The 27612-nt window shown below is 45.4% G+C and overlaps 1 protein-coding gene across 8 annotated transcripts in view; it reads left to right on the top strand.

Moving 5' to 3' along the window:
* The first annotated feature begins 5361 nt into the window (after positions 1–5361).
* The window catches only part of MPPED1 (metallophosphoesterase domain containing 1), a 92903-nt gene continuing 70652 nt past the window's right edge, over positions 5362–27612 (top strand). The window contains exons 1-5 of one of the 8 annotated variants that reach the window (XM_088151293.1): positions 5362–5455; positions 7530–7701; positions 19258–19371; positions 25917–26121; positions 27440–27498. The gene's annotated coding sequence lies outside the window, so the exon portion shown is untranslated. The other 7 variants (XM_088151605.1, XM_088151222.1, XM_088151659.1 and 4 more) reach the window with 7 other exon arrangements.

The raw sequence follows: 27612 nt of genomic DNA, 5'->3' as shown, positions 1-27612 counted from the left end.
CCTTGGGCCAGTTATTCCTGCTCAGCCCACCCAACCTCGTATGGTTGTTGTTATGGAGAAAAATACACGAACCCAAGATAAAGTTGTACATGCAATTAACAACATTTTTCTCCCATGCCATTCACGCCATTCTACTTGGAGTAGAAGCTTTGGACCGCAAATGATTGAATTTATGAATAAATATTGTGACTAGCTATTTTTTTTCCATTTCAGGAAGCCACTATTGGTGTTAACCAGTGTTTTCTTCCCCCCCCTTCCCTTTATTGAACTTTGGCAAGATTTTGCAAAAGTTCAGTGTTAACAATGATATTCTACTAGTGTGTTTCTGTCCTAGCCTCAACTAGAAAAATTGTGTATCAAGTAATACCTCAAGCATTACTTTTTCTGCCAGCAATTTTAATCTAGACAGTGCCCAAAGACCCTCAGTCCAAGGACTGGTCAACAGTAGGCATATTTATGTTATTTTCCAGCATAACAGAATGAATTTGGTTATCAATCCATAATTAATAGCTTTCTTTCCATAAGGTCCCCGTGGTTTCCATATATCCAAATAAGCAGCTGAGCACGGATAGTAATTTAAGATATCAAACGGTATTAATAATCACACGTGCCTTTCAGAAGAGCTCAACCACTTCCTCTGTGAGACGACCTGAATATATACTGTGGGTTGAGAGTGGGGAGAAGAATGAGGGAAAGGACGATCCCTACATTGTTCACTGGTATGAGAAGAGGGTTTGTTTCTAGGGGATACATCAGTGTTTTTCCAACTTTAAGATGTGTGGACTTCAACTCCCAGAATTCCCCAGCCAGCCTTAGTGCTTCCTCTCCTGAGATGTTTTTTCCCCTTTTTTTGTACATATTTTGTAGTTAAAATGTAGGAATCCCAAACTACAGATAGCCCTGCAGGAAGGGATCCTGAAGGTGAAGATGGCAGCCGTGGCCGTGCAATCAAAGCCCCACTCCAGTCTGATCGGTGGATGGTGGCTGCCATCTTGACTTTTTTGACATGCCCCTTCTGGACGCCTCTGACAACCTGGGTAGTCTGGCAAAATTTCTAACGTACCAATAGAGGCGAATATGTGTGGCTCAGGGTTGACCGGTGGAGTCCTCGGGGTTCTCTGAGCTGGGTTCTTTTCTTGCAAACGTTTCATTACCTGGCTTGGTAACATCGTCAGTGCTAAAATGGGCTGGGGCACAGTACATAAATAGAGAGCAAACCCCATCCCAGTTTAGCACTGAAGATGTTACCTAGCCGGGTAATGAAACGTTTGCAAGAAAAGAACCCAGCTCAGAGGACTCCACAAATTTCTAACGATCCACACAAAGGAAAAAGCTGGGATGTGCTGCCTAGCTGGACTTAAACCGCGTAGGCATCACTGCTTCCCTTCTGCTTCCTTGTGATCTAAATTATAAGGTTAGGCATTGTGGTGAACAAATTCTGCTTCCATTGTTTAGTTCTGTTTATTTCCAGTGCCTCTGTTATTACCCGCGTATCTGTTTATTACCCATTATCTATTATTTATTTGTGACGCTGCTATTATTTCACTCGTGCGCCTGACCGTCTTCTCCTTTGTGGGCTTCTCCGTTTGTTCTGGAAGTGGATTTTATTTTGCACGTAGATGAAATACGCCGTGGAGCAATATGGTGTTCGCCGGCACTTTTTCGATGTAAGAGATCCGTTGTCTTTAGCACACGGAAGCCATTTCAGGGTTCAGAAAACAAGTGTTGATCCTAGTGGAAAAGCAGGCAGAGGTGATATTTGGGGGGGCACCAGCCAGGGCTCCTGAGCCTTAGGAAAGAAAGGGGGGGCAGCCTGCTGATTTGTTTGGAGCTCTTCCCACTTGTCTCCAACCCCCCCCCCCAAAAAAAACATTCATGGAAACTTTGGTTGGTGGGGAAGTGAAATGGGGAATCAAAGGAATTAAGATACCATCTGAATTCTCTATTTCCTCTCTGTAGTTCCATAAATATTAGAGGCCACGGTGTGGAGTAAAATCCAGCATTTTTGCACTTCCTAAGGATAGCAAAGACAGTTTTGCTTTACGCATTTTGGTATCGCCTTGCTCCTTAATCTCCTTGCTCTCCTATTCTTGATGTCTTTAAAATGTCTGCCATTTAATTATTGGTATTTATATTGAACTTGTCTATTATGTTAGTTCACGGCGTGGCTGCTTTTCTTCTCCTCTGAGCCTCACCTCTGCCAGTAAGGTGACGGAATGAAAGGAAATAAAAATGAAGCATCTCTCCTAAACTGTGACAGATCTCTCTAACGCTGAAGGAGGTGTGCTGCGTGGCTCGCTATTAGAGGAAATATAACGTCGTGGAGACCACAAAAGGAGAAAGGTGCCCTTTTCTACTAATACACTTGAAAAGTTGAGAACAGAACAACAAAACGTATCAGCTGGACAAGAACACTGCTATGGCAGCCAAAAGGACACAACAGGGACTCCACAAACACACGTGCCCCAGACCTGAGAACAGAGCCAGGCTTAAGGGCTTTCTGGATCCCCAGGAGAATGGGTGCCATACGTATCGGGGGGGGGGGGATGCTATTCCAGGTATGTCCAGCGTCTTCCGGGTTCAAGTGGTAACTGAAATCGAAATAGTTGTTTCTTGCCAACAGTTTGGGATGGAGCGTGGGCTAAAGAATAATACTCATCAAAGTTTAATGCAGCCACCCAGAAGAGTGGCAAAGGATAAAGGTGGGTCACGAAATGTTTGGCATCTAATTTCTGTATCAAAACATAGGACAAAGGTAAACCCAATTCTGTCATCATTATTCCTGCCCCTAGTGCCCTCTGGTTTGAATGTTGGGTGTAACCATGGAACTTGCTCTTGAACCCATCTGGAAGAATTTGATTGTGTGTGTAACCAACCACCCAACCAACCAGCTTGATGCCAAGACCAGGACGTGCCAAAGAGCAGTGCTTGACATGGGCACGCCCTCTGTGCTCACAGCAGATAACAGAACCGCCGAAGCAGGATCGGGACTACTTAGGCAAACTCTCAAGAAACCAAGAATTTATGACAAGCAGCACCAACCGAAGGAAGTTAGGATTTTAGCAACTTCTGAGATTCAAGACAAATCGTATATAGGGGAATATTTTGAATTTGTTTTTTCTTTTCCTCTTGCTCTGTATAACAGACTCTTGCATTAGCTCACCTATTCCCATCTGTGTTTTCTTCTGCCAAGATCTGATTCACTCTTTCTTGGTTTCTCCCTGACTCTACGAAAACCAAGTTCTCACAGAACCAGCTTCCATTGGCTAAATTCCAAAAAGTTGATGGTTAGATGCAAGTCCACCAGGAGACCCCAAAGCTGCAGACCAGGGTTTCTCAACCTTGGCAACTTTAGGGGGTGTGGACTTCAACTCTAGCTGGCTAGGGAATTCTGGGAGTTAGTCCACACCTCTTAAAGTTGCCAAAGTTCAGAAATACTGCTGTAGACCATTCTGGGAAGTAAAAGACAACTCCAAGAAATCACTGCCAAACCATGTCTGGGGTTGCCAAGGAGAGCGCATCTATATGTCCTCAGAGCCCCCAGGATTTGAGCTCCGCTTGAGGGAGTCTTCACTTCATTGGGACATAATTAGGGTATATTAATATCAGCAGGGATCCTGAAAATTGCCACTGTTAGGAAGTTTCAGTAACATCTGGACAGCTCCTTGGCCAAATCCCTGTTTGGAAAATCATTGCAATCAATGGCCTGCCTCTTTTTTATCTGTGTCACACATAAAAAACAGGAAGAGCTTTGATCATGCTGGCCCAGCAGGTGAAAGAGACAGATCCTGCAGCTGTGGATCCCTGCGCTGGGCAGGGGGTTGGATCAGGTGACCGTCAAGATCCCTTCCGTCCCATGACTGTGGAATACAGGGAACCTGGGAAATAAGCAGCTGGAGCCTCAGCATGCAGCGGGTTGAACTGGATTGGCGCAAACGTCCCTCCTCCCCTTCCACAAGTGCGTGATGGAGCTTGTCCTCCCGTGGTAGAGGAATTGGAGCCTCTTTGGGGAAGGTGGGAAAGAGCCACGAAGGGGACGGAAGGACTGAGCAGCTAAGGGAGGCCTGGAGAAGTGCCTGCAAGCGCTGGAAGGCGGCTCAAGCTAACCCCGCTGGAGTCTAGGACGGGGAGAGAGGAGCGTGGCCTGGTCCATCGTTCTGCCCCGCAATACGGCGGCGTTCGTGGGGCCCCTGCGGGGTCTGCTTCTCGGCCTGGCCTGCCTCGAGGGCTGGCACCCGCTCCGTGTAAGAAGGCTGGAGAGGGACGCAGCGGGCAGCAAAGGAACTGCAGAAAGCAAGAGCGGGCAGAGAGGCGGATGCCAGGAGAGGCTGGTCGTGCCCGAAAGGCGCCCGTGCCTGGGCCTCCCAAAACACACATATTACAGTACAGGTGGTTGGATGGTTTCAAGATGAAGAGGAGAAATCTACTTTTATACCAGTGCAGCTAAGAGTGATTTAAGCCTAGCTGGCTCATGGGTTGGGGACAAGATAAGGGCACAGTTGTGGGACCAGGGGAAACACGGTGCTGTCAAGGCCTGAGGAAGGCCAAGGGGGCACCCACGCGATCTAACTGGTGGTGCTTTTCACCCAACTTCCTCTCCACATGCACTGAGAACGGGAACGTCATGTGGCGAGCTGCCTAGCCAGGGTAAGAAGAAGGTGGTGAGCATCCTTCATGCGTGGACCCCAGGATGAAAGTGCACCCAGAAAACTGTGCAATGCAAAAGCGCGTTCTCGTCTCCTGGGATCCCGTGCACGCCCAGCCCACGAGGATGCCATTTGAGTTCTCCTATCCAAAAAAGGAAAAATGTGGAACAGATTTCCTGCTCGCTCCCTCTGTGCAGCTTCCTTGGCGGCATCAGGGAAATGGCTGGCCGTGGCCTTCTTTGGAGAGGCTCTTTCCCAAGCAGAAGGCAGGGCTAGGCCCAGCTCAGGAAAAGTCAACCTCCGCTCTCACTGACTACAGGACATGGACATATCCTTGCAACTTTCTTAGCCATGCTGGGGAAGTATTTGCCGACTGCTTTCTTCCAGGATGTTTCTCGAGAATGTAGTCTAGCCTACAGGTCTGGGATCTCCTGGTGGCCTCCCGCCCAAGCACTAACCGGGCCCGACCTGCTCAGCTTAAGCATTCCTGGGGGCCGCCCAGCCCTCCCCGCCTGGAGGGGGCCAGGCGGTGCCCACAGAGGTCTGCCCGGGCCGCCGCCCCCTGCGCCCCGCCCGGCGCAGGCGCGCCCCCCTCGCCGGGCACCGCGGCTCCGTCGGCGCGCGGGGAGGGCGGGGGGCGCCGGCCGCCTGGGCCCGGAGGAGGTGGGGGCGAAGGCGGGGAATGGGGAGGGAAGCGCCGGCGCCGGGCTGGCAGCGATGGTTGCCTCCCGCTTGGAAGAAGCGGCGGCGAGGGGGCAGCTCGTCGAGGCGCTCCCGCGCGCCTGGAGGCCGGCTGGGCGAGGCGGAGGGTGAGTCGGCGCCCTTCCCGGGGCCGAGCGGCGGGGTCGCCGGGCGCGGGGGCGGCTGCCCTCGGCCGGGGACGCACACAAAGGGCGGCGCCCGCCCGCGCCCCCTCCCGCGGCCCCCCGGCCCCGGGGGCGAGGAGGGCGGGCGGGCGGCAGGGGCCGCGGGAGGGGCGCGGGCGGCCGCCGCCGAGGACGAGGACGCGGCGCAGCCCCGGCAGGGCGGACCGCGCGCTCGCCTCGGCGCGTCTCGGGATGCTGACGCGGAGGCGGCTTCCCCCGCGGGCTGGCATCGCCCGCGCCTCCTCCCGGCCTCGCGCGGCGTCCTCGGGGGCGCTGCGGAAGCGCCGGGCGGGCGCCTGCCAGGCGTCCTTCCCGGCGCGGCGGCTGCGGATGCCGAGCTGCGCCGCCGCCGCCCGCCCTCCCGGCTGGCTCCGCCGCCGGCTTCCCGCGGCTCGAGCGGGGCGGCGCTGGGCGCGGCGGGGGTCGCCCGGCCGGGAAGGGTCCTCGCTGCGGCCCTGCGGCGGGAAGTTACTTTCTCGGCGAGTTCCCGCTGCGGGCGAGGGGGCGCCCGGGCCGGCTCCCCTCCGCGTCCCCGCCGAGGCCGGAGCCCCGCCGGGGATGCCCGAGAGCGCGCCGTCCTCCGGCCACGCCGCCCGCGCCGCCCGGGGGCGCTCCTGGGGGGCAGCGCTCCAGACCCCGCCAGACCGCCGGCGCCCCGGAGTGGCGCGCGGAGACCGGTGCGTTCGGCCTCCTGCCCCGCCGGGGGGGCGCGCGGGGGGCGGGGGGGCGCGTGCCGACCCGGCAGAGGCGCTAGGGATGAGCGGCGATCGGCGCTGGGGATGCGGCTGGGGAGCCGCGAAGCGCCGCTTCTGGCCGCGCAGGCGGACGACGTTCCTGGGAAACCGGCGGGGCGAGCTGGGCGTTCGGCTCGGCAGCCGTCCTGCCTCCTCGCGAGGAGATGGAGCGGGACCCCTTTCCGCTTCTGTCGGGCCGTCGCACGGCCGGCTCTACCTGGGGATGATGCGGGCGCGGCTCTTCCCCGGGGCTGACTCGGCGGGGGTGGCTCGGGTCGCCCGTGCCCGGACAGGGTCCCTCGCCGTTGCCGCCAGCCGCGCCGAAGCCGGCCGCAGGGGAGGCAGGAGAGGTCAGCTGGGCGGCCCCAGCCCGGGCTCTCTGAGGCCGGCCGGTGACCGCTCGTCGCTCTCCGGCCGGCCGGGCGTGGACTTCCCGCGCTCTCTCAAAGGCCGTTGAAAGTTTAGGTTAACGCAGCCGAGATGCGCCTCCGATGGCGCAGACCTCTCGGGGGTCTCCGGAAAGACTGAAGCCTGCGAAGAGTGCAGAATCACCTTGCGGAAGGGCTTTTCCCCGAAGCTGGTAAAGAGTGTTGAGTGGGTTTTCTAAAATTATTTTTAAGGATATCAGAGCTGCAAGACTCAGCTGAACCTTCTAGGTAAGGTCCGATTCTAATCGTTTGCAACAGCCTAGGAGGACTGGAGCGGACTCCAGTATTTTGGAGAATATGGTACCATTTGGCCGTGTAAATGCATGCACTTTTTTCAATGCTTCAGCCTCAGTGAACGCATTTTCTTGAAATCTTATTCAGTGTAGTGCCATATACTATGAGGTATAGTGGAATTACCGTAAAATTACAATATAGTAAAATTATACTTACAGTGTTACAAATTACAGGGATGTACTTACGGTATACTGTAATGCTACCCCATAATTTAGCCAGGAGAGCTGAAAAATAAGCCGTTCTTTCCAAGCTGTTGGAATGCCCATCTTGCTTGACGGGCATTTTGAAAAATGAAAACGAACCTTAACATTGATTTCCCTAGGAAGGCTCTGTTGTATGGATATTCAGGTTAATGTATTGGATCGTTCCATGCAGGGGCTTTCCCCCCGAAGGCTTAAGAAGTTCAGTATCTCTTGAGAAATTCTGTAAAATAGGTTGAAATTTCTGCTTACAGAGTAACTGAGAGAGATGTCTCGAAAACACTGCTAGGGCTATTCCGAGGCGGCGTTCATTCTTTAGGAATTCAAAGGTTTGAAGAAGCCTCGCTTTTTATTTCTATAGATGCACGTTCTGTTCGTTGGAAGAGTGACTGGTCATGTTGAAAAGAAGGAGAGCAGCGCCTTTCCTGAAATAATGCCAGTTCTACGTGTTTACTTCTGTTCAGAAGGAAGCCGTGCTGGAGTTCAGTGGGTCTTGTTTCCAGGAATAATACCTAGGATCGCAGCTGCCTAAGGTTAAAGCCTTTTATCTAATCCCTTGAGAATTAGCCCTAAGGAATTTAGCAGAATTTAAATCCCGAGTGGGCCCCTATAAGAATTGCATGTTAATTGCATCTGTGTATTAAATACATAAAGAAGCAGATTATGTATTTTCTATGTATATTTCTTGTTTCTTTTCGAGTTCTGTCGTAGTTCTCCAACGAATGATCAGAATGGGAAGCTGTAACTATAATATGAAATAGCTGCATAACTCGTGGAAATAACTTTTAACTCAATATATTTTTTGCTTTGAGCACAGTGCCCGGTTCTCATTTGCACTGCTTCCTGTACTTTGGCTCGAACATCTCAGGCAACCTCTCGTAGAGGAAGCAACAGCAGATATTAAGGAAAGTTATTAGAGACAATAGAGTTACTTTATAATAAAATCCATCCTTATAAATGTCCAGCTTGGTGAATTTCCTGGGCTAGAACTTACTGATTTGGCTTTTGCAGACCAACTTGTATCTTAAACAAGATAAAGAGCATATAAAATTGGCTTGTGTGAGAGTTTTCCTTTTGCCAAATCATGTTTTGATATCATGTAATGGAAGGCCAAATTCAAACCCAAACTGATGTAGCTTTAGTGATATTCCCTTGCCTTAAATATTTTCTGTACGTGCCAAACAGGAAGATTAGATACCGTCCATACATCGTAAAGTACAATCTGCACATCGGAAGAGTTTGTTGAAATAATGGGTTCTCAAAATCTGAAAATAAAGAATAGTTTGTAAATGAGACTGCTGTCTTAGCTGGGTCTGTTTTGACTGCTTCTGTATTTCTGTTAAAATACAGATGTATAATTTCAGTATGTAAGATCTAGATCCTTTCCCTTCCTTGTTCACCTAAGAGGGACGAAGGAAAAACCTGTGACGCCCTTGGCGGCTTGAAACTAGTTAATGTTATGGGGTGGGTTGAATTTGAAATATTTTTCTAATGAGGAACAGATTCATGGCTGCCTTTTCATTCCTATTTCAAAAGTATATAAAGAGCTGTGGAGCCTGGGTAAGGTTGATAACAAGAAGAGCACGGGGGACCAGAAGGTCCTGATAGATTTCCAGGTGATCAGAAATAGGTCAGCAATTGACCTCTACTTTGGTATCCCTGAAATGAAGCAAAGGGTAGATTTTTATGCGGGGGGAGAGGATGGGGAACCCCCCTCTCCAAAGACGTTCCTGGCCTTAGAATTCTTCAGTTTTTCTAAGTGGGTATCGATGGTTTCCACCTGTTCCAGGTTAGTGGACTTCAAGGGAACAAGATGCCCTCCAAAGCTTGAAGTCTGACGGGATGCCCTGTGCGTGATTAAGGCGGGATACCACAGTGAGAGGGGGAGACAAGATGGAGCATGTCTTAAGGACCGAAACCGGTGTGGTGGGTGTCAGAAGGGCATGTTCAAAAGGTGTATCAGTAAAAAGTATTTTGAAGCACTAACTAGCATTCCCAGTGCAGAAGTTCCTTTCGTTTAAAGTTAGATCTCTGTTGTTGCATGTACAGTAATATTGCTGGGAATTCAAGGCACGGGTCAATATTTTGCTGAATTTTCTACATCTAACAGTTAAATTGGCAGCCGGTTTGAGGGAGTGGTTTAAGGCACAGGGTTAGAAACCAGGAGGCCGTGAGTTCTAGTCCTGCCTTGGGCACAAAGCCAGCTGAGTGACCTTGGGCCGGTCCCTCCCTCTCAGCCGTAGGAAGCAGGCGGCCTGGCCCAGTTGCTGAAAGAACTGCAGGGACTTGCCCAGGTGGTCGCCAGGACTCAAGACTCATTGGAAGGCACAAACAGAGCCCAAACAACAGTTAAGTCGGTCATTAAAATCCCGTAATGCCAATCCGGACTGTAAACATAATGATGATTTTTAACCCTTTTGACAGCATACTTTTTCATGGTGCAACTAAGAGGATGCTGCTTGTAGAAGCTAGGATGGCTTCTTTTAATGAGCTTGCAAAACACTTGGTTTGGGGAAAGTGCATGTTAAGCTGACCCAAAGATTCTCAATGGAAAGATGAGCTTCACATCCGCCCCTTAATTGATGGTAAGGGCCATCAGCTTTTCTGGCCCTGGTTAACCTCTCCACCAAACACTGCCAGATGACAGATCATACGTATTACTTTTGATTTCCCTCGATAAGGAAGTGGCTTACCCATTGAAAGAGACCAATATCTAGTCATTATTACCACTATCATTATTCGACATAATATTGCTATTATCCAGCAATAAATACTGTTGTGTCCAACATGGAAATCTCTTGTCCCAGGAATTTTCCTGTAAGCAGCTCGATCATCAAGCCAACTAGGGTGGCCGTTGCCTGCTCATTTATTCCTCCTGTCTTACGCTCATCCACCTGAAACCTCCCTTGCATGTGGATTGAACATCTGGTCTGCTCCATTGGCTTCTTCACCAGGGTGCAGAACGTCGTGCTCCTAATTTCTTGAGCTCATTGTCTTTTAAAAAAGCTTTAACGTATAATTAAATCACTTTTATGAAATCAGACTTCTTTTTTAATGAGATTTTTAGAAATCGTGGAGAAGTTGAGAGACAAACATACACAATGCAACACATTTTATTTCCTCCTTTTTCATTCTTGTAGGAGTTGTATTGTGGATAATTTCTGGGGAATGAATTCACACAATATATACTAAGATATGACTGTTTGTCAGCAAATACTTGTGCTGAATTACTTGTGTAATCTTATATCTGTACAGTTTTATGTTGATATACACAGAATTAAAGCTGTGAATGAAGAGTATTCTCAGAGCAGAAAGGTATTTTGTGATTGTAAGGTGTGCCTGATTTCAATTTTAAAATTAATGCATGAGTGTACTTTATTGGGAAGAGCTATTAATGATTTGGAAATACAATTAGATCAAAGTAGTTGCATGTCTTTTTCTGTGAAGTTTGGTGTTTGTCTGAGATTAAATCCTTATAATGCAACTTCTTCTCAAAAGCAAGTTTTGGAGGGTTCAGGAAGATTTATCTAAAATAAACACGTAAAAAAAGTAAAGCTTAAATAAACAGTCGATATTACAGTTGATCTCAGCTTATTAAAGAAAGCATGAATATTTTTGTTATCTATGTTTCTGGGCTGAGCTTTTGTGGTTTAGAACCTACAGTCAAATGCCGCAGCCCAAAATTATTATATTTTCCTTTAGCTACTATCGATTTTCAACACTGTCTTGTGGAATTCACGACTGAAAGCAGGATCAGTTCTTGCCCCAAGTATGCTGTGACATTTTCTGTACCATTAAGTGCAATGTAAGAATTGTTTTGTGGATATGTAACTAATAGGAAACAACTGAAGACTAATTGAGATAGATAGATAGATAGATAGATAGATAGATAGATAGATAGATAGATAGATAGATAGATAGATATAAATGATGTAAGTGTGCATGGTAAGGAAAGGGACCGTTTTTTCAAAACTGCATTAGAGCTTGAGCTAATATATAATATATATAATATAATAATAATATATATATATTATAGTTCAGTCAAAGGGGCATAATTTTTACTCTATCCTGAACTGGACATTGTTTAGAATGACCCTTAGAAAACACCTAAGGCTTAGTTTGAAGTCAGTAAATAAATAGATAGCAAGCGGTACCTGATAGAAGTTCTAGGGAATTTATTTCAAGCCTTAGTTTTTCCTATAAAGAAGCAGTTTTCTTTTGTCTACAAAATGTTATATATGAACTTAATTAGACTCGGGGTCTTGTTCTTTTTACAATTACAAAATGAAGATGGATTTCCATCCTGCAACCAGAATATCTGTGCTAGACAAAGGATTTGGTAGATACCAATGAATATATACAATCACTGGTGTTCAGTGTATGTTAACTTTAAATTTGAGATTCTTGAGGAGCTAGAAGGTCTCCTAAAAGTAAGCGAAAGGGGATGCTTGGTAAAAGTATGGAGGAATAGGAAGTGGAGCGAGTGTGTGAGTGCTCATGATGCTATTTCCAGAGAGATCAGGACTATGAAGAAAAATGAAAAAGTGAAAAGTTCTAACGCCAGAGAAAGATGGGTTCCCAGATGAGAGATTGGCAAGAAGAAAGTTTTGGAGGAAGGGAGATCATAGTCGGTTTGCTCCCAGCTTTGGGACTCAGGTAGAATCTAACCACATGTACCTGACCAAAATGCATGGAAAGAGAAAGAGCAACGGATCCAAAAGTAAACTGCAAAACCTGGTGATGAAATCATGCAACAACTGAGCAGCCAAAGGAAGGGCTCCCACCGAAGGGATATTTTGGCGTTGTGAAGGGCAGACGTGCCTTGTCTGAGCAGGAGCTCATTCCTCTCTCACTAGCTGCTCGTTGCAATGCCTTTTCGGGGATACTGTACAGAATGCCCCAGGCTGTAGACAGATGGTGGGAATGGCTTCCTGCATCGGGAAAGGTGAGCATAATGAACAAATTCAGCTGACTGCTAATGAGGAAACTGCCACCACTAACAGCACAATGATCTTCCCTCCCTCCCATCTGATTATCAGGATCAGCCTGCCACGGAGGGTGAGAGTAATTAAATCCCGAGGCCCGGAGAGCCCGTTTTCTGGTTTGCGGACATTGACTTGAGCTCACGCGCCACACAGACCTTCAGCTTGCTCTTCGTTTGTATTACTTGGAGTGGCTAATTCTTTATGATTCACTGATCCCAGAGGTGCATGCGCGCAAGACCCTGAACTGTTCTGGGTCTCAAGAGGGCTGTGAGGCCAGAGGAAACGGCTTTCGGCTGGAGCATCTCTGGTTCGAACCCCGGTTTCTGACTGTTGCAGGGCTGAAAGCAACATTGAATGCTGACATCACGGTCCGAAATTGTGATGTTCCTTTTCACAAGCATGAAGGCGGGTTGTCTAGGATCTTTCTCTCTGGTAGATGCTTGATTTCAGGAGTGTCTGCAGTAGGTGGTCAAAAAAGTCAAGATGTGATGGTGCAATTTAAGTTCTGGTGAGGTTTGATGTGGACTTTGACCACGTCCCAAGGGACACCCCTGCTTGACTTCAGTTACTTGTCTTGCAATTCCAGCAGTGGGCTTACTTGAAGTTTAAGATTAAACCCTTGGAAAGCAAAACGATTTTGAAATGCTTCATTCCGTCGACAGCTAGAAACCTGTTTTGATTTGGTGGTTTTGAAGGCTGAGGAAAGGAAGCTATGGATTGCCACTGAAAATATCTTCAGAGAGTTGATCTCCATTTAGGATCTGTATTCATTTAACTCCAACTAACAAGTGTGGTGAGAGCCAGCTTGGTGTCGTGGTTAAAAGCACCAGGCTAGACCAGGAGACCAGGAATTCTAGCCTTACCTTGAGGCGTGAAGCCACCTGGGCGACTTTGGGCTAGTGACTTCACCTTAGCTCTAGGAGGAAGCCAAGGGCAAACTGCTTTTTGCAAACGTTGCCCAAAGCATGGACTTCTCCATGTAAGTCTCCAGGATTCAAGGCTGACTTAAAAGCCTGCCCACCCCCCTGTCAAAGGTAGATACATAACACCATCAGGTTTTCCTTAAAATCCATATTTCTGTGCTAGTCATAGCTTCAATTTAAAATCACGGCACGTCAACATCCTCTTTCATTTGATTTTTCAGCTGAGCTTAAAGGTGGTCTTGTAATTCTAGTGGTATTGATGTACATATTTAAGTTTAACCTGCTCATGCCTGAATTCCCCATGGTAATATCATGATGTGAGCCTCATAAGCTACAGAAAAGGCATTTGGCCATCGAAAATTCAAGGATAGGTTTTAAAACTCTGGCTTGATCCCCTTTGCGAACTTTGTGAGCAGAGCTGGAGAAGATGCTCCATGACCTGCAGAAGTCAGGTGTGTTTGGCTGCCAGGTGAAAGAGGGAGAAAACAAGGGCAAGGGAGCATTACTATTCATTCCCTTTTCTTGTGGATGAGAACTGAACAGAAGAAGCTGTGCATTTTTTGTATCCACGTCCCTAGAAGGTGGGCAAACCTTACTTATTTTAAAATGCAGCACCAGAATGCTCTGAAATGGTCAGGTAGTATAATATGAGGGTGCGGAGGATTTCACTGCTCCCCTCTCATTTTTTTTTCCTTGATAAAATTGATTTTGAAAAGCTTTCCCCCCCTCGAGATTCATTTCAGTCTATTTATTTGCAAGAAAAACTATTTATCTGTCTTATATATCAAGTCATCTTTAAGCATTGAAATGAGCATTAAAATTCTAAAACTTCGATACATTGTATAGTGGTTTCAAAATAAGAGATTAAATTAAACTAACAATTTAACTGTTCTTATAGTTCTTATAGTACCAGTTTATCTGATTAGGACCAGTATATCTGATTGTATATATACAGTAGTTTCAGTTGCTATAATCTGCATCATTTTATGCTTCTCTCTGCATCATCAGCGTTTTATGGATTTGCAAATCTCATATGGACATGTATCTGACTGCTTAATTTCCACCTTTTATTTTTTATTTTTAATGTTTACACCTGTTTATAACGATATAGACTGTGGTTCTGTAAGGGTGAAAATTTAAAAGAGAGTGAGAAATTGATTTTCATTGTTTAAAATTATATTACATATCAGCATAAAGTAGTTCAGAAAAACCTGAACAGGAAAACTCTGAATTAAACAACAGTTGATAAAAGGAGGGAAAAAAGATGTAATAAAAGCAAGAGTACAGGATTAGAAAAATGGAATTCAGGTAGGAAGTCTAGAGTAAAATGAGGCCATGATAGAATAATAGCGAACAATAGACTGAAGAGTATTTAATTATGGTCTGTTATAATGTTCAGGTAACCATAAAAAAAATCTATAGGTGCCGTATTTTGGACATGGATGTCCTCAGTAAGCATTTTTATATGCAGCTATCCATAGTTTTTTTATATTTTATAGACAGATACATATACAAGGTACGTTTTCACATTTGTACAGCTTTCCGTAATATAAATGCCATTCATATTACTCAACTACCTTTAATATTCTACTTTTAACTTTCCCAAACATTTGTTGATCTTGTCTGCAAGTTCTCACAAAGGGACGTGCTCACTTGTAAATCTTTTTTAAAAACAGCATTTGTAGCAAACAAGGAACACCCAGGGACCCCATTTATTCCTACTTCCCGTAGTGGGTCCCATGTGAAAAATGGAACCCGTAACATTCGATTATCCTGTAACTTTAAAAAAAAATCCCCCCAAATCCAAATGTTCTGGGGCATTTTGAAAGATTATGCCACAAAAAGTTCTTTTCTTTGGTTGTAACTCATGAAGGATCAGGCCACAATAAAAACTATATTTTATATATTTATATTTTATATGCTCAGGGTTCATAGTCTTCCATGTAGAAATTCTGGGAACAGGCGTGCAGTGATTCTTCAGTGTACCAGGCTGAAATCGTTGGCCGCAATTTGAAATATTTCTTGCTTGTTGAGACCATTTTTCAAAATATTAAGCATTAAAAAAATTGGCTCACTGTTATTGATACAGTCCATTAGCTCCAAACATAAATCTGTGTGTCTCTTGTTTATGTCTGGGTGTAAAAGACAAGGACGTAGTTAGAAAAAAATAACTTTGCCCTATATTCATTCCATTGTTTTACTACAGGTTAAAGAGGATAAAAGGCTTCAAGAATTAACTATAAAGAGAGCATTATGCGCACAACTGCATATAAAGATAGTATTGACACTACGTAAATTGAAATATTTCTAGCTTGTGTTGACAGAGATGCAAGGAAATTGTTATATATTACCATCCCTAGTGGCGATACCACTTAATCAGTGTTTTTGGTCAAAAGTTTTTCAAGAAATTGAGGCAAATCATCCCCTCGTCTTTCTGAAAGAATCTCATGATTAGTTTACTCTCTATCTTTACTAATGTAGATAAATTAATGCAACATAAGATACGAATTCAGTAATTATTGGTACCTGTTTGATTTGTTATTGAAAAATGGTGGAAAACCAAGTCCATATTTAGTGGGATCAGCGGTATTTAAGAATGTGGGAAATTGCTGTGGTTGAAAATTTAATACAACAAAGAGCTTTGAAAAATTCTGTTATGAAGCTAAAACGCAGGCAAATTTGATCACCATTTACTAGCTTTATAAATGGTATTTCCCCCCTTACCGTTGTCTTAGAAATACCACTTTGGATAGAAATATTCCATAAGGTTCTTTAAAGGTCTGTGTTTCTCTCATGACTACATAAGTAACAATATAATCATAGCAGTCATGATTTATTTTGATAGATTGAATTATACAGAAGAAACAGATTATAAAAAAAATACAATTAAAAATAGTCCTGGGGGGAAGAACATCATGCCTTAATAAACAATAGCATCAACTAAAATCATTATAAGAAGTCGGGACAAAGTACAGTGGTGATAGATAGAAATTTTATGCTTCTCCTAATGATCTCCAGGTGCTGTTCCGATAACCAGAGGTGAAGATAACCTTCTTCCATTCCACCAGGTCTAGTCATTACAAGGGGCTTGGAGTGTGGAATCTCTAGAAAAGGTAGTGTAGATGTCTGTAGGCTACAAACTCAGTTTCCTGAATGTCACATAGTCAGATTGACTCAGAAATGGGGATGTCTTTTCCCTCTAGTACCACCAAGGGTAGCTATTTGTCCCTTCAGCCAGCCAGATATCTAACTCATTAAGGCAGGAGAGGACCTTTATATGGACTTGTCTTAAAATTTGGCCATCAAACAGTCTTGGTGGAAGGCAGAATGCAGGGCCACCTTCTCCAACCAGAATCCACCCATCCAATAAATGCTTCTTGGACAACACTGCTTGTGGCCCCTGGCCTTCATGAAGTGAAGGGGATCGAGATCATGATGCACAGCTTTTCAGTCATGGTGCTCACTTTATGGAGTCGCATCCTCCAGAAGTAAAGCTACCCCCTTCCTTTTTAGCATTCTAGGAGTTATTTAAGGCAGAGCTTCCTGGTAGGGCATTTGGGAACAGCTGAGAATACGCTAGCTTGTTTTACTGCTTCACTTATTATTTTGTTACTTTTATTGTGGGTGTTTTAATTTGTTTTATTTTTCTTACCACGGATGTTTTATTCCCTTATTGGATTTTTTTTTTATTGCTAACCACCTGGTAGATTGCAATGATAAATTCATTGGAGAAACAAACCAGCAAACTAGGGGACCAGATTAGCCCTTTTGGCTCAAGGGCGGGTTGAGATTGATTGGCTCAGGATATTTGTGTCGCTCTGTTTTTGATTTATAGCTGAGACAGATGTGACATGTTTGGTACTTCCTTCTTACTGGCAGATAGTTCTTTCTGTTACTCTTGGCATGCCCAAATTTTGTATTGTGGCTTGTCAGGTTCACCAAAGGACTGTTCAGGAGTCGGGTTAGTGACAACTCCTGAGCTTTTTCTGGGTTTTATCATCACGTTTTATTCCAATATTTTGTTTGCTGTGCTATCTTTTATTTTGAGCTACTCAGTGCTGTGATAAAGATTTATTTGATTTTGATACCACCCAGGGTGGAATCTTAAAGCAGGCAAGAGAGAAGGTGGCTTAAGCAGATAAGGCCATGCTGGACCTTGGCCAGGATGAAAAAGTTGAATCTCTGACAGTCTGACAAGGCTTCCCAGGGTCCTCTTCTAAGATCTTGTCTGGAACAGGGACTTAAATTTCAGCATTAGCTCTATCCAACCCCAGGAGTAGCAAAAATGGTCTGCGAAAGCCACACTGGCCTATGTTCTTCTGGAACTGGATCTTCTATGTTGGGTTGAAATAATCATGAATAGAACCCCTAGAAAACTGTCTGAGCCAATAATTAAGTTGACCCATACAGGAACTTGCTACAAGGGGATCCATCCCAGATTTGGCTCCTTTGAACCTGTGAAAGATGCAGGAACATACTTGAAATAAGACACTTTCAAATTTGGGTTGGTGGTTTCTGTTGGGTTTAACTTGTTATAGGGACACACTTGGGGACAATATAACATCTGGGAGATTATTTTTACTGTAAAGATTTTAATGGCCACTGGTATATAATAGCCTCCCAACGAATAAAAGGATTTCGGTATCACTTCTGTCCATCTTTTCACTAACTAACCCAATTTTCTCCCTCCAGTATTAGGAGGAATGGAAAGTTTATCCAAGGCATTTAAAGAATCTGACTTTCTCTATTAAACTGATATTTATTTGCCAGTGACGTTTATGGTCCCGGACTCCCTTTGAAAAAATATTACCTTCGTTTGGGGAGTAGTTAATAGCTAGTTTTTCCTCATCCCAATTAAGGCTCAAAGTGTTCTCCTCTGCCCATTCTTATAGTAGCAAGGATAAGCTACATCAGTCAACCAAAATTTATTTGCGGTCCAAGACCAAACACAATAAAAAACTCAGCATGCAAAAGCCACATCATCAGCATAAAGAACTGTTGCTGTCTGTCCAGGGTATCTGCAGGGAGGAGGTCAAAAAAGTCAGGATGGTGGCCACAGCCATGCGGTTGAAGCTCTGCCCCTCTTTGGCCTGTGTCATGACCACTGCATGGTGGTGGCTGCCATCTTGACCTCCCTGCAGTCATCCCTATGTCTATCATCTAGTCTAGGAGGTGAAACTCATGGTTCCTTGAAGCTAGACCTGTAGGATTCCAACAAACATTAAAGAGAAGAGGCACCCCAGTAGAGAGAGGGCCTTAACTGCTGAATCTAACTTGTATGGAGATATTGGGATCTGGCAACAAACTTTGGCCTGTGGAAGACTGGTCTAGTTTCCACCAGAGCCTGCCCGAGGTATAGAATCAAGTATTGATTTGAGATCAAGAAAGGCGAGATAGAGTGCCACTATGAAGAAGTATAGAATAGCGCATTGATTGAGTGTTGATCTGTAAACCTTTAAATCCTGCTCGTTCATTTCCCAGGATTTTTCTTGTTCAGGCCAGTTTCCAAAACCAGTCGTGTGTATCATGCTGAAAAGGCTAATTGAGTGATCATTGGCTGGGTCATACCTGGTCCCATCCATACTGGAACCCTTGGGAATCTGCAGGAGATTACTAAGGTGGTTAAGTACAGATGTCACCCTGGGGCCACCAATCCATATTACTTTTCAACAGTCTAGGGAAAATGGGGTCCCAAGGAGCTTTCCCATTTTTAAATTGTCCATACAGGGGCCACACTCTTGGGCTGCAACAATGAGAACGGAAGTTTTTGGGAGGAGTCGCAACCGAAGTCAGTATGAAATGCTTATAATCTGGCCTGGTTCTCCTTGCTCCATAAAGCCTGCCATCATTTTCCAATTGGGCAGCAGAATTTCTTCCTTCAGTGGCCTTTAAAAAGGTGTTCCCAACAGAGTTGCATCTTCTGCCTTTAATTAGGGCTTTGTAAGTCCTTTTGAACTCACCTACTTGCTCCTGTGAGAATCAGCGATTGCGAGATTTGTAGGCTTCAAATGCGGCCACTGGATTGATTAGTCTGGGTGTGCGCGCATTCTGATAAAGCCTTGAAATATCTATGGCTCTGTGCGTATAATTTCCTTTCTTAAAATTTGTTTGTGGTTTACAGCTGGTTAATGTTTATTCCTGTAGTTGATTATTTAGTTCTTTTTGCTTTTTTGTTTTGCAGAAATCTTAATTGAAAAAGAGGGTTGAAAGGAAGATGGTACAGAAACAGGAGAAGAGGAGCAGACTGGTTGAATTTAGCAATTAAAGCTATAGGCCTATATTTGTTAACTTAGGAGTAAGTCCCATTCACTTCTGTGGGCTTTCCTGTAGGGCCAGGATCTCATATCTATGTTTGATTAAAACTTTGAAGATAGAGCAGAAGAGGAGAATAAATGGGGGAAAAAAAAAATTGATGTGTTTGAGTCACTAGCATCCTGTAAAAAATAAGTTATAACAGAGCTTGTCCGTCATAAAAATGACCATGTATTTTCAGATCTTGGGGAAAACTACCATTTTTTTCATGCTAAAGGAAACTTGACACTAGTTGCAACTGTGTTCAATCTACTATCCTCATCTCAAGGTTGAACTGTATATCTCATGGCTGTAATGAGGGGCTTAACGTTGGACTTTGCTTCCTTCCTGCTTAATTTTCCATGATAAAAAGTTTTGGGGCATTTGAACGTTCACAGCATCTTTTTTGCCATTTTCTTTTCAGGATTGAATTTAGATCCTTACAGTATTCTTGTAAAGAGTATAGTGCATGAATGTATCACGTAAAAGCTGCATTAAATGAAATATGGATTTCCTCGCCGAGACCCTTTGCATCGTCCCAAGGCCTCATCCTGCAGTTCTAACAGACAGATCTAGCAGGGTGGTCTGCAAGGAGGGGAAAAAAAGTCAAGATGGCAGCCATGAGTGCATAATTGAAGCCCTGCCCCTTTCATCATCATCATCATCATCATCATCATCATCATCATCATCATCATCATCATGTCCCATTATGTACATCTTCATCGTGATAGGAACAGGGCTTTGCTCATGTGGTCCCGGCCACCTTCCCAACTTCTCTGACTTTCCCTGTGCGCACCCCTGCGGAGAAGTTTCTGGACGTGGCAGATTTCGAAGGGCCACAAGAATTTCGCTTCACTTTTAGAAGTGGTAAAAGGTGAATTATTTACCCAAATCCCACATGCTCTGGGCTTCCTAGGACCGATACCCTTTCAGAAAGAGACTTTAACCAGCCACATCGGTGAGTTGGGCAGCCGTATCGACAAGATCAACAAACAGAGGTCTGAAAACCCTGCTTGACATAACGAGCTGTCGCCAAGCTAAATGCAGCGTAATCCAAACCTACTTTATTTACCTTACGTGAGCGATACAATGAACATACCAGCAGTCTAGACAGATACAGTTCAAGGAACATTTCCAAAATAGTGATGGGAAAGATAATCCCCTTCCACCATATGGTGTTTGTGCAACTCCCAGATTGGTTCAGTGCCCACCTGATCGCACTGGCTGCCACCGACGGTCAGGAGAGCCAATTAATTTCCCGCTTGGCAGCAGCCACGCAAGGAAAATTGCCCTGAGCCCAGTTCTGCTGCCGAAGGGCTGAGCCTGGAGTGGGTGGAGGGCTTCTCTTCCGGCTCCTCACCTCCGCTCTGGGGCAAGCCGCCTTGGGACCTCCACACCTTCGCTTTTTTTAGGCAAGGAAAGGAATTGCTCAGCAGCTCCCTTTCGCCATGGCCAAACGTTTGCTTCAATGGCTGTGCAGAAATATTCAGTACAAAGATGGGCAGGGGGTGAAGGACAGAGGGCGGGTTGCCAACAGTTACGCTCCTCTAATAGTTGGCTGGAAGGATCGTTGGTTAAAGTCCTACAGCGTTGTGAGAACAATGGTGAGGACAACTTGGGGAGACCATGAATTCCTTTGGGACCCTCTGGAGAAGTGAAAGCAACCAAGGTGGGGATGGGCCCATAATGGTCACTCTAATGAAACCCAGCACCACGCCTTGGTACGTGGATAACGAATGTTGGTGCAAATTCATCAAATGCACCCGTTCCTTTCCCCTTCCATACGTTTAGCCTGTGAGGCGTTCTAGCCACCCAGCGAAGTGCATAGATGTGCCTCCTTGGCCGGTCTGAGTCTCTGAGAGAGTTGAGATTGAATTGGCAGCAGCGAAGAGCCCCATCCTTTGAGCGTTTGAGTGACCAAGCTCTTAGGATTGGAAGACAGCCTTCCGTGCAGTGTCGTTTCTAGCTTTACGCGGCTTGCTTTTGGTTTTAGGAAAGACACCCGTTTAACCCAGAGGCAGCTGAGCCCACATTTGGAGGGCCAAAGGCTTCCTTGCAGTCTGCCTGGGCCAGGATCCCTTTCTCTTAAGTCTAGGGAAATGGATAAGGCAGCTTTGACTGATGTAAGTCAGTGTTTCTCAACCTCAGCGACTTTAAGATGTGTGGACTTCAACTCCCAGAATCCTGGGAGATTGGGGGATTCTGGGAGTTGAAGTCCACACATCTTAAAGTCGCTGAGGTTGAGAAACACTGGTGTAGGTGACCCAGTAGTGACATAGCTGACAATGTGAAGTTGATTTTGGGGGGGGGGGATTGTCCCAGAATGAAAACATTCTGGTCTCGAAGACTTTAGTTACACTTCCATGCAAAATAACAACTATTCATCTGAGTAGGTTGATGAAAGAAATACCAGGGAGCATCCTGTTCGTATATAGGTGGGCTGATGTAGGTGCAGGAAAACCCCAAATGAAAACATATTGGGGTTTCGCTTGGATTTTTGCACCGGCACATTCATTTGGCTATTGTTCAGGCCAACGGTCCCTCCCTGTGGGATCTGCTTAGCAACCTCTCTGAACTGTCATCAGACGCAAAGTGGCTTTCGTCCTCTGCACAGGGCAGTATATTTTTAAGTGATTTAACAGAGTGAAAGAGTCTTACCCATTTCACGGTCTCGTTTCCCTACCAGAAGCCACGCTTTTATCTCAGATTTCGGTCAGGCAAGGGACTCGGCTCGTGCACACGGGTTCTCTGCAGCAATTCTTTTGCAGTTTTACCAGAGCATGAATGCACTGAACAAGGGAACTTTTGCATGAAAAATGTGAGCTCCACGCCTCCTTCGGTACATTAGGAATCATTGGCATGTTTGTAAGATCCTAGTTAATTACGGCTTCATTTCAAAACTCGCACAAAGGTTTCCACATTGGCATCCTTTTACATTTGACCCAGGATGTGCCATAGATATGCCACCTCTCATAATTCTTGAGGGAGTTTGGGCAGGCTGGGAAGGAATTTAACACATTCTCCTGCCTCTGCCTGGGACAAGTGACTTCTTATGAGTAGTCTTAGAGCCAAGGTGCGCTCTTCCACTTAGAGCAGGCTTCATTATTTGCAATATTAGCTTTGTAATACATGACATGATAATTGCAACATGAAAATAATATCACCTGTCTCCTGCTTAAAGGATGGCAGTTGGTTTCCAGAATAAAAACAATCGTACTTAAAATATTGCAGGTGTTCCTGGAGCTTCTTCCAGTTAGGCAGTAGGACTCCAGAAGGCTGCTTACTCAAAAAGTCCCCAGATACAGGATTGGTTCATCATGATCACAATCACCTAATGATCACTTACTTAAGGATTAGAGGCCATGAACCAGATTGATGTGTGTTGTTTCCTTCCTTCCTTCCTTCCTTCCCTTCCCTTCCCTTCCCTTCCCTTCCCTTCCCTTCCTTCCCTTCCTTCCCTTCCCTTCCCTTCCCTTCATCAGGGAAAGTCCTTCCTTCCTTCCTTCCTTCCTTCCTTCCTTCCTTCCTTCCTTCCTTCCTTCCTTCCGTCCTTCCTTCCTTCCTTCCTTCCTTCCCTTCCCTTCCCTTCCCTTCCCTTCCCTTCCCTTCCCTTCCCTTCATCAGGGAAAGTCCTTCCTTCCTTCCTTCCTTCCTTCCTTCCTTCCTTCCTTCCTTCCTTCCTTCCTTCCTTCCTTCCTTCCTTCCTTCCTTCCTTCCTTCCTTCCTTCCTTCCTTCCTTCCTTCCTCCCTCCCTCCCTCCCTCCCTTCCTCCCTTCCCTTCCCTTCCCTTCCCTTCCCTTCCCTTCCCTTCCCTTCCCTTCGCTTCATCAGGGACAGTCCTTCCTTCCTTCCTTCCTTCCTTCCTTCCTTCCTTCCTTCCTTCCTTCCTTCCTTCCTTCCTTCCTTCCTTCCTTCCTTCCTTCCTTCCTTCCTTCCTTCCTTCCTTCTCTTGAACCCCCAGGTCTCCAGACCATTCCCTCCTTATTTTGGAGTGTCCTACAACGTGGCCCTCAGAAAGGCATTGGTGGTTGAGTAGGATCAAACTACCCCAAATATTGGGGTCTAACTAGATTGGATCAATTGGTTGTAGTGGTACAAATTGATTTCTGTGTTTAATCTTCTAGTAATGATACTAAGTGCTCAGGATCTCCAGAAATGGGGCGGGATGTAAGTGGTGAAAAGAAAGCAAACACAGATTTCGCGACGATGCAGGAATGGCTGGCCGTCACCATCTTTCAGGACTTTTTAAAAAGTTTTCTAGGAAGCTTAGCACTTTCTGGCGCATCATGTAAAAAAGAGGTGGGGCTTTTAGTGCATGCTTCGCCCTCTTGACTTTTTTGACTCCCTGACTGCAGGCACCCTGCCCGATGTTCCCTCTTATTTGACCATCAATCCTGTCTTATCCGGATTAGCTGTTTTTAAGATCAGCCAACGTTGACCAGGTGCTGAGGCCAACATAGGTTTGCCTTAGGCCATTGTTGTCCAAACTTGGCCACTTTAAGATGAGTGGACTTCAACTCCCAGAATTCCCCAGCCAGCCATGCTGGCTGGGGAATTCTGGGAGTTGAAGTCCACTCATCTTAAAGTGGCCAAGTTTGGACAACACTGGCCTAGAACCACTTCAGTTCTTGGGCCAAACTCTGTTCTCTCTTGCTGGTTGACAGGATCCTGAAGAAATACAGAAGGGGTAACCTAAACAGGGTTGCTTGCAAACTTAAGAAAGAGTCAACTTTCTTACAGTTAAAGGAAATGTAGCTTATAAAAGGATATTGTCTTTTTTCTGGAACTCAGAGTAATGATCGAGGATGAAAACAGCCATAGAGGAACATCATTCGGTCCTGTGTTTTCCCTGGACCATTTTTCTGATTTTCCCCTAAACGTGTGTACAGCACTGTGAAACCTCCTTGTGTTTGGGGTGGAAAAATCTACCCAGCGATCAATAAAAATTGCAAATGAATTTCCAGTTTCTGAGTTAGTCCATTACCTGGCAACCGAGAAATATTTCTCCTTGGTTGACCCATAGAGAGGAAAACATAAAGGGAAGACAGGAACTTGATTAAAATGTGGAAGTCGGAAGATAGACTCCAGGGTTTTAATTTCCTCCTTTATGTTCTTCCATAAACTAGTAGGCAAACCATGTTTTATGCTTCCCTGTTACAAGGCTTGTATTCTTTTATACTTTTTGATATCCCATTGTTAATTGCACTGTTAAATTTTAGATTGTTTATGAGAAAAACAATCATTCTTCTAATTATTGGTGCTAATTTACTGTTGGCGTGTTCTGTCAACTGGCTCTTCTCTCCCCAGCCTTCGTATCCACCTTGGGCAGTAGGGCGAAAAGAGGAATAGGGAGCTCTCACAGAGTTGGTTTGCTCTGAGAAGAGCAAAAAGATCCCTAAGGAAATTGTTACAGTGCAAAGCTCATTTGTCCCACTGCTGCCAGGCAGGTGAAGCGTTTTAGTCAGTGGTGTCTGCCGGGGTGGTCAAAAAAGTCAAGATGGCAGCCGTGACACTGTGATTGAAGCTCCACCTGTTTTTTACGTGCATCGCAAAGCTTTGATCATGTTATAGTGGCCACCATCTTGACTTGGTCGACCATACCCTACGGACACCCCTGTTTTTAGGAGTCACGTGATAGCGGTTGGCGACGCAGAACGTAAGGCCACTTGGCGTAGGAAGAAAAAAAAAATTTTTTTTTTAAAGGAATATAAAAGAGATAGTGGAGTTTGGTCTTTAAAGTAGCTAAAAGTATTTTGAGAGATCTCCAGAAAGAATAGGTCGGAGAAAGGGTGTAATTCCCCTGGAGTTGTAGGAGGGCTGGTCTAATCTTGGTAAGAAAGAAACCTTGAATGACTTAGGAATATGGGGGATGAGGATAGTAATATTGGCAATAATTGAGTAATAGTGACATTGTGCAATAAGGAACATGTGTTCTGTTCCGTTAAGGCAGTGTTGTCCAAACTTGGCCACTTTAAGATGAGTGGACTTCAACTCCCAGAATTCCCCAGCCAGCCATGGCTGGCTGGGGAATTCTGGGAGTTGAAGTCCACTCATCTTAAAGTGGCCAAGTTTGGACAACACTGGCTTAGGCAGAAAAGCAGGATCCCAAGGAGAGAAAGGGGGGAGCTGGCATGGGGGTCCTCTCCCAACCACCCTCCATCCGCATTTAAAGAATTGGCAGAGATTAAATTTTTTCAAGTTTAAATGGTGCTCCGAAGTAGAAAGGAAGCCCGGGCCCTTGTTTTAAGAATGATAAGACCTATGGATATAAGAATAGCCATAATATAATATCGTAAGAGAATGGGGCAGTCCTAGCAGCCATTGCGGGTGAGGCTGTCATGCCCAGCTCTCCCATTCCTCACAACAACAGCCCTGTGAGGTGGGTTGGGCTGAGAGAGAAGGACTGGCCCAAAGTCACCCAGCCGGCTTTCGTGCCTAAGGCGGGACTAGAAGTCACCGTTTCCTGCTTTCTAGCCTGGAGCCTTTCATTTTAGAGAGGCTTTTATTTTATAATTATATTTGCAAATTTAATAATTTTTTTTTTCAAAGAAACAGTCTGGATGGAAGTCTGAGCTGACGACACACGCATCTGGGGAATAATTGCACCTACTGTATGGCCGTGAAAGCAGCAAGCGGTTTATTTTGTGATCTTTATGGCATCCTTGAGCAGAGATGTTTATGAGTTGCACAAAAATGATTGACGGCGATTCTGCAAAATGTTATTTTACCTTCCTCAGAGGAGCACATTCGCAGGGTACTTTAAGGCTAAAACAGCTTATCTCCGTAAAAACTTAAGTACTCCCATTGTTACCGATTTAGTTGAGACAAAATGCACCGTTTGGTGGGATCATCTGAAAATCTTTTACTGCTTAAGGATGTGCAAGGCGGCCGTGGCAGTTCACCGGCCACCTGTGTGATCCTTGCTCAGAATGACCACTTTGAACTAACCGAAGAGGACTGCCTAGGTGTGAATGCATTTTGCGCAAGGAGGCTGCCCTGAGCAAGACAGTGATAGGATTAGCCTTGAAAAAGAACTTCTCTGAACCCAGAGGATTTCAGGACTTCTCCGTCCATCTGCAAACCAGCTGCAGGTGTTCTTGGAGGAAGAATTCTCCAAGAATTTCTTGGAGGAATTCAGAGCCATTCCAACCTGGATTCTAGACAGACTATGGCACGAAAGGGAGGCCAGTGTTACGCAATAGATCTGTTCCTGTTTGTTGGAGAGGTTCCTTCAGTGGTTCAGTGGCCCAACCCCTGGTCGTCTTCTTCCCCCAAAGTACTACTAATGAATGCTATTTCATTATCTTTTTATTGGCTGTATGCATTTAGTTTAAAAGCTTCAGCAGAGCCGTTGAGGGGCACAATAGGACGCTTGGAGCAATGATATCCAGTTCTGTTTCTGACATCTGGCTCAGGAGAAGCTAAACCATGCTCAGTCCAACCGTGACATGCCTGTCCATCTAATCAGAACCCCAGTGAGAAGAGAGGGCTGCGAATGGGCGAGTCCTAGGTCTGGAAAAGAAGGGAAGTGTCTGTTCTGGAGAGGGGTGTGCTTTTCCAGAAAAGCTTTGGAGGTGTTCATCCTCGTCCCTCTCCCAGGCTCCCATCTTCAGGGGAAGTCCTGGTCTCTGGGCTGCAGCTTGTGGGTTGCCACAAGTCATTAAAGGAATGAATGTGTAGTCTCCTGACTTATGGTGACAATATTACTGTATGTAATAAAACATATATGTCCAATTTTCTTTTAGCTAGATTGAAAATGTCACCATAAGTCAAGAACATGCTGGAAGAATGCAGTGGTGAACCACTTCCGGGAAAACTACCCGGAGAAGTCCAGGAAGTTACTAGAAGTCAAGGTTGGCTCAAAGGAAATGTTATCCTTACCTTTTAAAATCCAATTAAACGATGGATATATTCTTTCTGTCTTCAGTACTCTCTTATGTCAAAACAGACAAACGGAGAGAACTGTATCTCGGTCTCCAGGGCTGAGCCGCTACCGTTTAGGAGGAAAGTCAACGCATTCTGGTGAAGAAGTCAACAGACAAACAGTCCCCCTGTTATTTGGTGTCTTTCAGGAGCTGCAGTTTTAACAACGTGAACATGGACTGCGAAAGGACTCTGGAGATTAAACATTGTAAGTTCCCAGTGTTTGGAAAAAAATGCACAGTTAGGTTGGCCACTGACGTGCATTTACATGTGAGTAAATCTCATAGAAGAGAGTACGTTGGAGCATACACAATTCGGATGG

The sequence above is a fragment of the Python bivittatus genome, unplaced genomic scaffold (genome assembly GCF_059951505.1).
Source record: "Python bivittatus isolate LINGU-HERP-01145 unplaced genomic scaffold, Pbiv_v1 ctg000010_np1212, whole genome shotgun sequence".
NCBI lineage: Eukaryota > Metazoa > Chordata > Lepidosauria > Squamata > Pythonidae > Python > Python bivittatus.
Note: the sequence above shows the minus strand (reverse complement) of the source record. Positions and strands in the feature narration are given on the sequence as shown.